We start from the raw sequence: 15504 nt of genomic DNA, 5'->3' as shown, positions 1-15504 counted from the left end.
CATGATACAGAAAATTCTTCAGCCTAGCTAACAATTTGTATACCAATTCCAGTAATTTCTGATATTCTAACAACTCAAAAATTCAAATTCAGATACAGAATATTCAGAGAACAGACAGCTTACTTGCTATACCCAAAGCCCACTACATATCATTTGCTTAACTTTTTCAAGTCCCATATTCATTATAAACTACTGATCTGCAGTTTGTGGTAATAAAGGAGTAAGAGGGAATATCTTTTTGTAAGATCTTGGAAAACCTTAAATATATGGATAAAGTTGAAGTATTTACACTCAGCGATTATTTTAAACAATTTCATCAGAAGAGTCTTTCCTAAATAAAATCTTGTTTAGGAAGGAGCCCAGTATAGTAAAATACAAATAAAGGGCTGTACTTTGGGGCAAGGAAGGCATCCAGCAGTAGCCAAAGCATCTCAACAGAACCAACTGATTGGATTCCTCAGAGTGCACTTTGGAAAACTCGGCCTTAAAGGAACTACATAAAAGTCTGAAAAACAAACTGAATAACTGTTAACTAATCACAAGTAAAGTTCATTGATCAAAGTGAGCCCTAAAGATCTCTTTATAGAAACCTACTATTCTATTTAGTTTAATTTATTCTATGGTATTTTAAAGACCACTACATATAATTATATAATTAAGCATATTCTCTAATTCAAATAGACCTCTTCCCCAAATACTCCAATTGCTGAGGTTGGTTTTAATCAATATATTATTTTCAATTAAATTATTTTAGTTAATAGTATGCCTACCATATTTAAGACATTATGTTAAGTTTTACAAAGGCAATATAAATGGACAAAGTAGTTACTTAACACTTTGGGAAGATAATACATTGAACATAGTAAGTGCCAAAAAATCTATATAAATATAGTACTATGGGAGCAAAATTAACTGCAGGTGTTAGAGCAATTTAATTACTTCTGGGATCTTACTACGCTGATGGGACAGTGACTGCAGTGGGGTATGATGGGGGGACTAGATAGTATGTGTGAATGTAGTAACCACATTTTTTTTATGTGAAACCTTCACAGGAGTGTACATCAATAACACCTTAAAAAAAAAAAAGAATCTTACCGGTTTAACTTCCTGGGTGTTAAATGCAATCTTATCTTTTAGATGAGATGCTTCCTGCCTTTTACTACATTGTCTGTGGCTGGGCTTACTTGCCATATTAATTGCCCAGGTTATCTATCACTTGATTAAGGGCTGGAGGAGGAAAAGCAGCATCTGGGCTAAGTTAAAGATAAACTGGGCCTTTTAGCTGGCTTAAGTAAATTTTACAACAGCCTCATTTAATTGACACAATGAAGTCACAGGGCACTTAACTTCCTGGATGTTAAAATGCAATCTTGGAGGCGGAGCCAGGATGGCGGCGTGAGTAGAGCAGTGGAAATCTCCTCCCAAAAACACATAGAGCTATGAAAATATAACAAAGAAAAATCTTCCTAAAATAGAGACCAGAGGACACAGGACAACATCCAGACCACATCCACACCTGCAAGAACCCAGCGCCTTGCGAAGGGGGTAAGATACAAGCCCCGGCCCCATGGGACCCGAGCGCCTCACCCCCCGGCTCCCGGCAGATGGAAAGAAACCAGAGCGGTTTTCTTTTTTTTTTGGCGAGTGCTTTTTGGAAGCCTTAAAGGGACAGGGACCCCGTTGCTAGGGAGGCAGTGTGGTGGGACTGGTGAGCGGGTGCCTGGGACCGGTGCCTGAGGACAAAGAATATCCTGCATTTTTCCCTGCGGGACCGGTGGGCGGGTGCCTGAGACCGGCACCTGACGACCGAGGAAATCACGCGTTTTCCCCTTTCTTTATTTTTTTTCTCTTTTTGGTGAGTGCTTTTTGTAAGCCTTAAAGGGACAGGGACCCTGGTGCTAGGGAGGCAGAGCAGCAGGACCGATGGGCGGGTGCCTGAGACTGGCGCCTGAGGACGGAGGAAATCGCGCGTTTTTCCCTTTATTTTTTTTCCCTCTTTTTGGTGAGTGCTTTTTGGAAGCCTTAAAGGGACAGGGACCCTGGTGCTAGGGAGACAGGGCAGCAGGACCAGTGAGTGGGTGCCTGGGACCGGCGCCTGAGGACAAAAAAAAAATCGCGTGTTTTTTACCTTTTTTTTTTTCTGTTCCCTCTCTCATTGTTGCTGTTGTTGTTTGGTTTGGAGAGTGCTTTTTGGAAGTCTTAAAGGGGCAGGACAGGTCACTTAGACCAGAGGCAGGGACTCTGGGGATCTCTGGGCACTCTAACCCCCTGGGCAGCAGGGAGCACAGAGGCCCCTTACGGAGATAAATAGCCCCCCGGCCGCTCCCCCTCCAACGGGACTCCACCATTTTGGAGGAGCAGCCCCAGCCAGGCCACGCCCACAGCAACAGCAGAGATAAACCCCATAGCAACTGGGCAGGAAGCAGAAGCCCTGTCTGCACACAGCTGCCCAGCACAAGCCACTAGAGGTTGCTTTTCTCCCAGGAGAGGAAGGCCACAACCCAACAAGAAGGGAAGCTCTTCCAGCGGTCACTTGTAACAGCTCTGCAAACTATCTCTATCACCATGAAAAGGCAAAATTACAGGCAGACAAAGATCACAGAGACAACACCTGAGAAGGAGACAGACCTAACCAGTCCTCCTGAAAAAGAATTCAAAATAAAAATCATGAACATGCTGACAGAGATGCAGAGAAAAATGCAAGAGCAATGGGATGAGATGCAGAGAAAAATGCAAGAGCAGTGGGATGAAGTCCGGAGGGAGATCACAGATGTCAGGAAGGAGACCACAGAAGTGAAACAATCCCTGGAAGGATTTATAAGCAGAATGGATAAGATGCAAGAGGCCATTGAAGGAATAGAAGCCAGAGAACAGGAACGTATAGAAGCTGACATAGAGAGAGATAAAAGGATCTCCAGGAATGAAACAACACTAAGAGAACTATGTGACCAAGCCAAAAGGAATAATATTCGTATTATAGGGATACCAGAAGAAGAAGAAAGAGGAAAAGGGACAGAAAGTCTCTTTGAAGAAATAATTGCTGAAAACTTCCCCAAACTGGGGGAGGAAATAATCGAACAGAGCATGGAATTACACAGAACCCCCAACAGAAAGGATCCAAGAAGAACAACACCAAGACACATAGTAATTAAAATGGCAAGGATCAAGGACAAGGAAAGAGTTTTAAAGGCAGCTAGAGAGAAAAAGGTCACCTATAAAGGAAAACCCATCAGGCTAACATCAGACTTCTCGACAGAAATCCTACAGGCCAGAAGAGAACGGCATGATATACTTAATGCAATGAAACAGAAGGGCCTTGAACCAAGGATACTGTATCCAGCACGACTATGATTTAAATATGATGGCGGGGTTAAACAATTCCCAGACAAGCAAAAGCTGGGGGAATTTGCTTCCCACAAACCACCTCTACAGGGCATCCTACAGTGACTGCTCTAGATGGGAGCACCACTAAAAAGAGCACAGAACAAAACACACAACATATGAAGAATGGAGGAGGAGGAATAAGAAGGGAGAGAAGAAAAGAATCTCCAGACAGTGTATATAACAGCAAAATAAGCGAGCTAAGTTAGGCAGTAAGATACTAAAGAAGCTAACCTTGAAACTTTGGTAACCACGAATCTAAAGCCTGCATTGGCAATAAATACATATCTCTCAATAGTCACCCTAAATGTAAATGGACTTAATGCACCAATCAAAAGACACAGAGTAATAGAATGGATAAAAAAGCAAGACCCATCTATATGCTGCTTACAAGAAACTCACCTTAAACCCAAAGATAAGCATAGACTAAAAGTCAAGGGATGGAAAAACATATTTCAGACAAACAACAGTGAGAAGAAAGCAGGGGTTGCAGTACTAATATCAGACTAAATAGACTTCAAAACAAAGAAAGTAACAAGAGAAAAAGAAGGATACTACATAATGATAAAGGGCTCAGTCCAACAAGAAGATATAACCATTCTAAATATATATGCACCCAATACAGGAGCACCAGCATATGTGAAGCAAATACTAACAGAACTAAAGAGGGAAATACACTGCAATGCATTTATTTTAGGAGACATCAACACACCACTCACCCCATAGGATAGATCCACCGGGCAGTAAATAAGATAGGACACACAGGCACTGAACAACACACTAGAACAGATGGACCTAATAGACATCTATAGAACTCTACATCCAAAAGCAACAGGATATACATTCTTCTCAAGTGCACATGGAACATTCTCCAGAATAGACCACATACTAGCTTACAAAAAGAGCCTCAGTAAATTTCAAAATATTGAAATTCTACCAACCAATTTTTCAGACCACAAAGGTATAAAAGTAGAAATAAATTCTACAAAGAAATCAAAAAGGCTCAGAAACACATGGAGGCTTAACAACATGCTACTAAAGAATCAATGGATCAATGAACAAATCAAAATAGAGATCAAGGAATATATAGAAACAAATGACAACTACAATACTAAGCCCCAACTTCTGTGGGATGCAGCGAAAGCAGTCTTAAGAGGAAAGTATATAGCAATCCAGGCACACTTGAAGAAGGAAGAACACTCCCAAATGAATAGTCTAACATCAGAATTATCAAAACTGGAAAAAGAAGAACAAATGAGGCCTAAAGTCAGCAGAAGGAGGGACATAATAAAGATCAGAGAAGAAATAAACAAAATTGAGAAGAATAAAGCAATAGCAAAAATCAACGAAACCAAGAGCTGGTTCCTCGAGAAAATAAACAAAATAGATAAGCCTCTAGCCCAACTTATTAAGAGAAAAAGAGAATCAACACAAATCAACATAATCAGAAATGAGAATGGAAAAATCACGACAGACTCCACAGAAATACAAAGAATTATTAAAGACTACTATGAAAACCTATATGCCAAGAAGCTGGAAAACCTAGAAGAAATGGACAACTTCCTAGAAAAATACAACCTCCCAAGACTGACCAAGGAAGAAACACAAAAGTTAAACAAACCAAACACGAGCAAAGAAATTGAAAAGGTAATCAAAAAACTACCCAAGAACAAAACCCCGGGGCCGGATGGATTTACCTCGGAATTTTATCAGACACACAAGGAAGACATAATACCCATTCTCCTTAAAGTGTTCCACAAAATAGAAGAAGAACGAATACTCCCAAACTCACTCTATGAAGCCAACATCACCCTAATACCAAAACCAGGCAAAGACCCCACCAAAAAAGAAAATTACAGACCAATATCCCTGATGAATGTAGATGCAAAAATACTCAATCAAATATTAGCAAACAGAATTCAACAGTATATCAAAAGGATCATACACCATGACCAAGTGGGGTTCATCCCAGGGATGCAAGGATGGTACAACATTCGAAAATCCATCAACATCATCCACCACACCAACAAAAAGAAAGACAAAAACCACATGATAGATGCTGAAAAAGCATTTGACAAAATTCAACATCCATTCATGATAAAAACTCTCAGCAAAATAGGAATAGAGGGCAAGTACCTCAACATAATAAAGGCCATATATGATAAACCCACAGCCAGCATTATACTGAACAGTGAGAAGCTGAAAGCATTTCCTCTGAGATTGGGAACCAGACAGGGATGCCCACTCTCCCCACTGTTATTTAACATAGTACTGGAGGTCCTAGCCACGGCAATCACACAAAACACAGAAATACAAGGAATCCAGATTGGTAAAGAAGAAGATAAACTGTCACTATTTGCAGATGATATGATACTGTACATAAAAAACCCTAAAGACTCCACTCCAAAACTACTAGAACTGATATCGGAATACAGTAAAGTTGCAGGATACAAAATTAACACACAGAAATCTGTAGCTTTCCTATACACTAACAATGAGCCAATAGAAAGAGAAATCAGGAAAACAATTCCATTCACCACTGCATCAAAAAGAATAAAATACCTAGGAATAAACCTAACCAAAGAAGTGAAAGACTTATACTCTGAAAACTACAAGTCACTCTTAAGAGAACTTAAAGTGGACACTAATAAATGGAAACTCATCCCATGCTCATTGCTAGGAAGAATTAATATCGTCAAAATGGCCATCCTGCCCAAAGCAATATACAGATTTGATGCAATCCCTCTCAAATTAGTAGCAACATTCTTCAATGAATTGGAACAAATAATTCAAAAATTCATATGGAAACACCAAAGACCCCGAATAGCCAAAGCAATCCTGAAAAAGAAGAATAAAGTAGGGGGGGATCTCACTCCCCAACTTCAAGCTCTACTACAAAGCCATAGTAATCAAAACAATTTGGTACTGGCACAAGAACAGAGCCACAGACCAGTGGAACAGATTAGAGACTCCAGAAATGAACCTAAACATACATGGTCAATTCATATTTGATAAAGGAGCCATGGACATACAATGGCAAAATGACAGTCTCTTCAACAGATGGTGCTGGCAAAACTGGACAGCTACATGTAGGAAAATGAAACTGGACCATTGTCTAACCCCATATACAAAGGTAAACTCAAAATGGATCAAAGACCTCAATGTAAGTCATGAAACCTTGGAAAAAAACATAGGCAAAAACCTCTTAGACATAAACATGAGTGACCTCTTCTTGAACATATCTCCCCGGGCAAGGAAAACAACAGCAAAAATGAGCAAGTGGGACTACATTAAGCTGAAAAGCTTCTGTACAGCGAAAGACACCATCAATAGAACAAAAAGGAACCCTACAGTAAGGGAGAATATATTTGAAAATGACAGATCCGATAAAGGCTTGACGTCCAGAATATATAAAGAGCTCACACGCCTCAACAAACAAAAAACAAATAACCCAATTAAAAAATGGGCAGAGGAACTGAACAGACAGTTCTCTAAAAAAGAAATACAGATGGCCAAGAGACACATGAAAAGATGCTCCACATCGCTAATTATCAGAGAAATGCAAATTAAAACTACAATGAGGTATCACCTCACACCAGTAAGGATAGCTGCCATCCAAAAGACAAACAACAACAAATGTTGGTGAGGCTGTGGAGAAAGGGGAACCCTCCTACACTGCTGGTGGGAATGTAAATTAGTTCAACCATGTGGAAAGCAGTATGGAGGTTCATCAAAATGCTCAAAACAGACCTACCATTTGACCCAGGAATTCCACTCCTAGGAATTTACCCTAAGAACGCAGCAATCAAGTTTGAGAAAGACAGATGCACCCCTATGTTTATCGCAGCACTATTTACAATAGCCAAGAATTGGAAGCAACCTAAATGTCCATCGGTAGATGAATGGATAAAGATGATGTGGTACATATACACAATGGAATACTACTCAGCCATAAGAAGTGGAAAAATCCAACCATTTGCAGCAACACGGATGGAGCTGGAGAGTATTATGCTCAGTGAAATAAGCCAAGCGGAGAAAGAGAAATACCAAATTATTTCACTCATCTGAGGAGTATAGGAACAAAGGAAAAACTGAAGGAACAAAACAGCAGCGGAATTACAGAACCCAAAAATGGACTAACAGGTACGAAAGGGAAAGGAACTGGGGAGGATTGGTGGGCAGGGAGGGATAAGGAAGAAGAAGGGGGTATTAAGATTAGCATGCATGGGGGGAGGGAGAAAGGAGAGGGTGGGCTGCACAACACAGAGAGGACACGTAGTGACTCTACAACATTTTGCTAAGCTGATGGACTGTAACCATAATGTGGTTGTTAGGGGGGACCTGATATAGGGGAGAGCATAGTAAACATAGTATTCTTCATGTAAGTGTAGATTAAAAATTAAAAAAAAAAAAGAAAGAAAGAAAGAAAAGGGGGATTACTCCTTGATAGGATAAAACTATTCATAAATAAAAGATCAACGCATGCTTTAAATATCCTTAATGTTGATCACTTAAAGGGTGTCAGATGATCAGCTATGGAGGTATTCTTTTCTGATAATATTCCTTTCTCTTAATAAAAAAAAAAAAAAAAAGCAGTTACTGTGTGCTGACCTCCCATGAGTTCTGCACAGTGGTATAGAGGGCATGTCAAAGCGTGGGCAAAGGGTCTGTTTGTTTTTATGCAGAAGATCAAGGCCTAGCTTGGATACCAGAAAATGAACTAAGATATGATATGAGGAGCTTCCGGCATCAGCACTCTCTGGAGGACTCGTGCCGGGGGATGATCATCAAAAAGCCTCCACAGGGATCCGGACAATGCTGCGGTTGTGGCTGCATCCAGCCCACCGTCTCCTGGGGTTGCCATAGGAATGAGGAGGGAGATGTCTAGGCTGGCATTTGCATACAGTGAGACAACGAATTTGACAGGATCTGTACTGTTGGAACTCAACCAGGAGTTGGGAGGGGTGCAAGTTGTAGCACTCCAAAATCTCATGACTATAGACTATCTACGGTTAAAAGAACATACGGGATGTGAACAGATCCCAGAAATGGGCTGCTTTAATTTGTCTGATTTTTCTCAGACTGTTCAAGTACAGTTGGACAATATCTATCATATCATAGATAAATTTTCACAAATGCCTAGGGTGCCTAAATGGTTTTCTTGGCTTCACTGGAGATAGATGGTAATTATAGATTTGCTTTGTTTATGTCACTGTATTCCTATTATGTTAATATGTGTGTGCAAATTAGTTAGTAGTTTAAAACCTATACATACTTAAGGTACTCTACAAGAAGATATGTCAAAGAAATAATCAATCCTCCCATGTTTCCTACCATATGCTACATCTATAGCTTTTCTTCTTCCTTCCTAATTACAACCCTTAAATAGAATTCGTGCCTCATATCGAATTTACCGAGTATCATAATTCCTCCAGGTGGTAAAGATACCTCGAGACAAGTGCTGGGCATAGAAGCCACAGGGCATAAATCTGCAAAGAAGTAAAAAGCTAACCTTTTCAAACAATATGGCTTCTCTCTCACTTACCAACTTTACGTTTCCCTGTATGGCCCCGGAAGATGACTGGTTAGCCAGAGACGGGTAAGATTCCTCAAGGGAGGAACAACCTAAGACAGGCACAGTCGCAGGGGGGCCATCAGGTGAGAATTTGGGGATCAACAGAGGTGAGGCTCAGAACCTCACCCCCCCTGCTTTGAGAGAAATCTTCTGCATCCGTGGATGTCTTGCTGCCCTTGTCTAGCCTGGATTAATACTTAGTCCATAGGCACACACCTGATCATCTGATCATCTACATTTGCCCTCTTACAGCACTAAACTATGTTTTCTACCTTTATCTTGCATCTACCTACCACTTCAGCATTTTATTAAAAATAAAAATAATAATAATAATAAAGGGAGAAATGTGGGATCAACATATAAATCAAGTACAAAAATCAAACGAATATTCATATTTGACCTGATTGTTTATAGGTCATAATGCGTGATCAAAACCGAAAGTTTCTGTGATGAATGCCCTTGTACTGTTCACCATGTAAGAATTTATTCACTATGTAAGATTTCATTCACCATGTAAGAACTTGTTCGTTATGCTTCAGAAGATTGGAGACTGACGAGAATTAGGCTTGAGATGGATTAATGATTGTACATTGAGCATTGACCCCCCCATACTGAATTTTATTGTTGTTAACAACCATTTGATCAATAAATATGAGAGATGCCCTCTCAAAAAAAAAATGCAATTTTATCTTTAAGACAGGTTGCTTCCTGCCTTTTACTACGTTCTCTGTGGATGGGGTAATATACATTGCTTGATTAGGGGCTGTGGGAGGAAAAGCAGCATCTGGGCAAAGTTAAAGATAAACTGGGCCTTTTAGCAGTCTGAAGTAAATTTTACAATAGCCTTATTTAATTGACACAATGAAGACGTGGGCTATGTGGCGGTATTTTCTTATCTGGGGAATGTTTAAACATACATTTCAGTCCCCGTTAGTCCTGGCTTTTTAGTTTTAACTAATCTTCACTGAGGAATGCTTATACTCCTAATTTGGTATTTTACGTTAGAGAATTCATGTGAATCGGACTTTGCTGAATTGTTGAATATTTCCCAGTTTTGGTAGGGGTCTTTTTCCAGAGGCCCTCACGCTACTGACTACACCCTACGGTCCCTGTCTCAGAATCTCTGTGGCTAGTTATAAACTACTCAGCTGCAGATTACAAACCGAAAACACAGAGAAATACGAATTTCTAAATACAAGAAAATGCCCTGACAGTTCCAAAGTAAAGAAACTTCATTCAAAGAAAACACACGGAGGTGCCTCGTGAAAAATTTTAATTCTAACGGCGCTGCGTATGGGCGGCCTCTGACCCGCCGCGGGTCACACTTGAACCTCAGCCCGTCCGGCCCGCGCCGTCGAGGACCCCGCCGAGAAAATCCACACACGGCAAAACGCTTACCGGCCTCCCGTCTGCGCGGCGCGGCCCGTCCCCTCCGCCTGCGGCCCCGTCCCGGGCGGACGCGTGTCGCGGGGCGGAGAGCAGCCACCCTCACCACCCGGGCCCGGAAGGAGGAGCAGCGGCTCCGGCGGGGGCCCCCCCTTCCCCCTCCCCGGCGCCTCCGCCGCTAGGACGTCTGCACCGAGCGCACCTGCTCCGCTCCCTCCCTTCCTAGGCGGCCCCTCCGGCGGAGCGCGCGAACTCCAGACCCCCGGCCCCGGGAACCCACCACCCGCTTTGGCCGCTTCCCAGCCCCGCGGGCCACGAGCTGCCCGCCGAGCAACGTGCACGGTCGCCCCCACGTCAGGCTCCCCGACACCTTCACACGGAGGCAGTGGTCCCTGCGCCCCGTCGGGTTCCCGCTGTGCCCCGCGGCCACATACCTTCCAACCCGCACAGCTGTCGCTGTCGCCTTCACCCCTTAGTAGGGCACGATCTGGACCCTCCAACGAAGATGCGCGGCAGTGGGAGCCGCGTCTCCGCCGAGCTCTCTGAAGTCCGGCCAGGGCAGCGGCTCCAAGTCCGGGCTGATGATCACCACGCGCGGCGCTGCGGTCATGCTGACAGCCGCCCTCCGCCCGCCGCGGGAGAGCCAAGAAGGGGCGAGTGCAGGCAGCGCCGAGATCCCAGCGGGCGCGAGGCGGAGATACGACGCTTGCAGCGAGGTCGCTGCCGCCCCCGCATGCGCGCCGAGAGGATGGCGCCGCCCAGTACGCTCAACATCTGGTCTCCGCGGACCCACTGCGCGGAAGGGATGGCGCGGGCCGCTCCTGCTCGGGCCGGCGAAACGAAACACGGAGGAGCTGGCAGGAACTGCTTCTCTCAGCGGAGCTCGGGACACTACTGTTGAATACAGCGGCGGCAGCGCCTGCAGCTACTGCGCAGCCGCCGGACTTAACGCTTTCTGAGCCCAGTGGCTGCCCGTCCCCGACAGACGGCCCTCACAGCCAATGAGCGCGAGGCGCCACGGCGCAGGCCCGCCCCCGACCAACGGCAAAAGTTAGAAGATACAAAGTAGAAGGAAAAAAATTAAATCACAGTGCAAGTAAATGAAACAAACACTTTAAAAAAATGTAAAAGAACAATGAAACGAACAACTGATTCTTTGAAGACAAACAAAATGGGTAAATACTTACCTAGACTTATCAAGAAATAAAAAGGACAGGACTCAAAATCAGAAATAGAAATTTAAAGAGAAGTTACAAGTGACACCACTGAAATACAAAGGATTGAAGAGATAAGTATGTAAAATTATATGGCAATATATTTGGCTCGCTAGAAAAAAATGGATAAGTTCCTAGACTCATGCAATGTTAAAACTTGTTCTGGAGAAAATAGAAATCTGAACAGACTAACAACTAGTAACCAAAAACTCCACACAATCAAAAGTCCAAGATGTTTTCACAGGAGAATTTCACTCAAACATTGAAGTAAGAGTTAATACCTATCCTTCTCAAACTATTCCCAAAAATTGAAGAGGAAGGAAAGCCTACAAATTCATTTCTATGAGGCCAAAATCACAGTTACCAAAACAAGATTAGGACACTACCAAAAAAAAAAAAAAAAGACAACAGAGGAGCTGAAGAGACAGTTCTCCAAAGAAGAAATTCAGATGGCCAACAGACACATGGAAAGATGCTCCACATCGCTTGCCATCAGAGAAATGCAAATTAAAACCACAATGAGATATCACCTCACACCAGTAAGGATCACTACAACCCAAAAGACAAACAACGAAAAATGTTGGCCAGGTTGTGGAGAAAGGGGAACCCTCCTACACTACTGGGGGTAATGTAAATTAGTTCAACCATTGCAGAAAGCAGTATGGGGGTTCCTCAAAAAGCACAAAATAGAAATAGCATTTGACCCAGGAATCCCACTTCTAGGAATTTACCCTAAGAATGCAGCAGCCCAATTTGAAAACACAGATGCACCCCTATGTTTATAGCAGCAAATGGCCAAGACATGGAAGCAACCTAAGTGTCCATCAGTAGATGAATGGATAAAGAAGAGGTGGTACATATACACAATGTAATATTATTCAGTCATGAATGAAAACAAATCCTACCATTTGCAACAACATGGATGGAGCTAGAGGGTTTTATGCTCAGTGAAATAAGCCAGGCGGAGAAAGACAACTACCAAATGATTTCACTCCTATGTGGAATATAAGAACAAAGGAAAAACTGAAGGACAAAAGAGCAGCAGAATCACAGAACCCAAGAAAGGACTAACAGTTACCAAAGGGAAAGAGACTGGGGAGGATGGGTGGGAAGGGAGGGAGAAGGGGGGCGGAGAAGAAAGGTGCCTTACAACTAGCATGTATAATGTGGGGGGGGGGGCGCACAGGGAGGGCTGTGCAACAGAGAAGACGGGGTGATTTTAAAGCATCTTACTACACTGACGGACAGTGAGTGACTAATTGGGTATGTGGGGGGGACTTGGTTAAGGGGGGAGTCTGGTAAACATAATGTTCCTCTCCTCATGTAACTGTAGATTAATGATACCAAAATAAATAAAATAAAGATTCTTACTTCTTGGCAAATAGTGAATCTGTGGCATCTTACTACACTGATGGACAGTGACCTCAATGGGGTATGAGGGGCCTGGAGTAGATAATATGGGTGAATGAATGTATTAACCACATTGCTTTTTCATGTGAAACGTTCAGAGGAATGTGTATCAGTAATACCTTAGTAAAAAAAAAGTATCTTACTTGTTAACTTCCTGGCTGTTAAAATGCAATCTTATCTTTAAGATGAGATGCTTCCTGTCTTTTACTTTGTTGTTTGTCACTGGGCTTATTGCCATATTAGTTGCCCAGGTTATATAGTACTTGATTTGGGGCTGGAGGAAGCATCTGGGCAAAGTTAAAGATAAACTGGGCCTTTTAGCAGGCTAAAGTAAATTTTACAGTGCCTCATTTAATTGACACAATGAAGACACGGGCTATGCTGAGCTACTTTCTTATCTGGGGGATGTTCAAACATTCCAGGCCGGGTTACTCCTGGCTTTTTAGTTTTAAGTAATCTTCACTTAAGAATGTTTATACTCCTAGTTTGATATTTTACTTTAGAGAATTAATGTGACTCTCACTTTGCTGAATTGTTTAATATTTGCTAGTTTTCGTAGGGGTCTTTTTCCAGTGGCCCTCACGCTACTCCGACTACACCCACGGTCCGTGCGTGTCTCAGAATCTCCGTGGCGAGTTATAAATTACTCAGCTGCAGATTACAAACCGAAATGCCAGAAAAATATGAATTTCTAAATACAAGAAAATGCCCTGTCAGTTCCCAGATCAACATAAAGAAACTTCATTCCCAAATAAAACAGACGAGAGGTACCTCATGAAAAAACGTTTTACTTTAAAGTCGCTGCCTCCGGGCGGCCTCTCCCCCGCCGCCCGTCACACCTGAACTTCAGCCGCCCGACCCTCGCCCTCGAGGCCCCCACCGAGAAAATCCAAACACGACAAAACGCCCACCGGTCACCCCTTCTGCGCGGCCCCGTCCCGGGCGGCGGGGGCAGGTCGGGAGCGCGGACCCGGGCCGGGCGAACGCGCGCCGCGGGGCGGAGAGCTGCCACGCTCCCCACCCGGGCCGGGACCGAGGAGCAGCGGCTCCGGCGAGCCCCTACGCCCCTGCCCCGGCGAAATTCGCCGGCCGCTCGGATGTCCGCCCCGGGCGCACCTGCTCCGCTCCCTCCCATCCAGGGCATCCCCTCCGGCGGAACGCGCGGACTCGAGGCCCCCGGCCGGGCCACGCGAGACCACCACCCGCGTCGGCCGCTTCCCAGGCCCGCGGTCCACGCGCTGCCCGCCGAGCAACTCGCACGGCCGCCCCCTTGTCCGGTTTCCCGTGCCCTCGGGCGGAGGCAGGGGTCCCGCCGCGCCCCGCGGCCACGTACCTTCCAGCCCGCAGAGTCGTCGCTGTCGTCTTCACCCCTGAAGCGGGGCCCGCTCTGGACCCTCCACCGCAGATCCGCGGAAGCGGGAGCCGCTTCTCAGCGGAAGTCTCTGAAGTCCGGCCGGGCCAGCGGCTCCAAGTCCGGGCCGATCGCCGCCCTCCGCCCGTCGCGGGAGAGCCGAGAAGGGGCGAGTGCGGCGCCGGGAGCCCAGCGGGTGCGACGCGGCGATCCGAGGCTGGGGGGCGAGGTCGGAAGGAAGGCGCAGCCAAGCACAGAGCCGGCCCATCATCTGGTCTCCGTCGTCCCGCTGCGCAGACGGTACGGCGGCTCGAAGCACGGAGGCCGCTGCTGCCGCTGAGGTCCTTGCAGCGCTCAAGATGCTACTGATGCTTGAATAAGGCGGCGGCGGCGCCGGCAGCTACTACTCCGCCCCAGGCTTACGCGATCTGCGCCCATTGGCTGCCCGTCCCCGACTGACAGCCTTCATGATCATGCTCGGTTTGCCTGCCAAATTAAATTCTCATTTTATTCTTTGAGACATTGAAGGGTTTTAGATCAGGGGAAAGGATTCCACTTTTAAATGAGCACTCTGACCTCTCTTTGGAGACTGGATTCTTGGGGGCAAAGTGATAGCAGAAGGACTACTCAGAGGCTGCTACAGGCATCCACAAAAGATTTGATGGGATGATGGACAAGGGCAGTTGAATGGGTATGCAGAGCTTAGACTGCAGAGATGTTTAGGAAGTAGGGTGGGTAGGACTTGGTGACTGGTGGGAGGGAGAAGGCACTCCTGCTATAACAGGAGTCCACAGACTGGGTGGCTTAGTCTACAGAAACTTATTTTCATGGAGTTCTGGAGCTTAAGGACCAAGATCCACAGGCTGGCTGGGTTGGTCTGGCCCAAGGCCTCTCTCTCCTTGGCTTGCAGATGGCTGCCTCCTTGCTGCGCCTTCACATGGTCTTCTGTCTGCCATGCACATACCTGGTGTTTCTCCATAGGCCCCATCTTCTCATAAGGACATCTGTTGGAGTGGAGTAAAGCTCCACCCGAATAGCCTCATTTTTTTTTGGTGTTATTAATGTACAATTACATGAGCAACATTATGGTTTCTACACAACCCCTATTATCAAGTCCCCACCACATAGTCCATTACAGTCACTGTCCATCAGCGCAGTAAGATGCTATAGAATCACTACTTGTCTTC

The 15504-nt window shown here is 44.8% G+C and overlaps 1 protein-coding gene across 1 annotated transcript in view; it reads right to left on the bottom strand.

Annotated features, from left to right (window-relative positions):
- The window catches only part of LOC140846734 (bromodomain adjacent to zinc finger domain protein 2B-like), a 118295-nt gene extending 107284 nt beyond the window's left edge, over positions 1-11011 (bottom strand). The window contains exon 1 of the mRNA XM_073224324.1: positions 10777-11011. The gene's annotated coding sequence lies outside the window, so the exon portion shown is untranslated. The remainder of the gene's footprint in view (positions 1-10776) is intronic.
- Positions 11012-15504: the final 4493 nt, after the last annotated feature.

Source organism: Manis javanica, chromosome 16, assembly GCF_040802235.1.
Source record: "Manis javanica isolate MJ-LG chromosome 16, MJ_LKY, whole genome shotgun sequence".
Taxonomy (NCBI): Eukaryota; Metazoa; Chordata; class Mammalia; order Pholidota; family Manidae; genus Manis; species Manis javanica.
The sequence above is the reverse complement of the archived record's forward strand: the minus strand, read 5'-3'. Positions and strand labels throughout refer to the sequence as shown.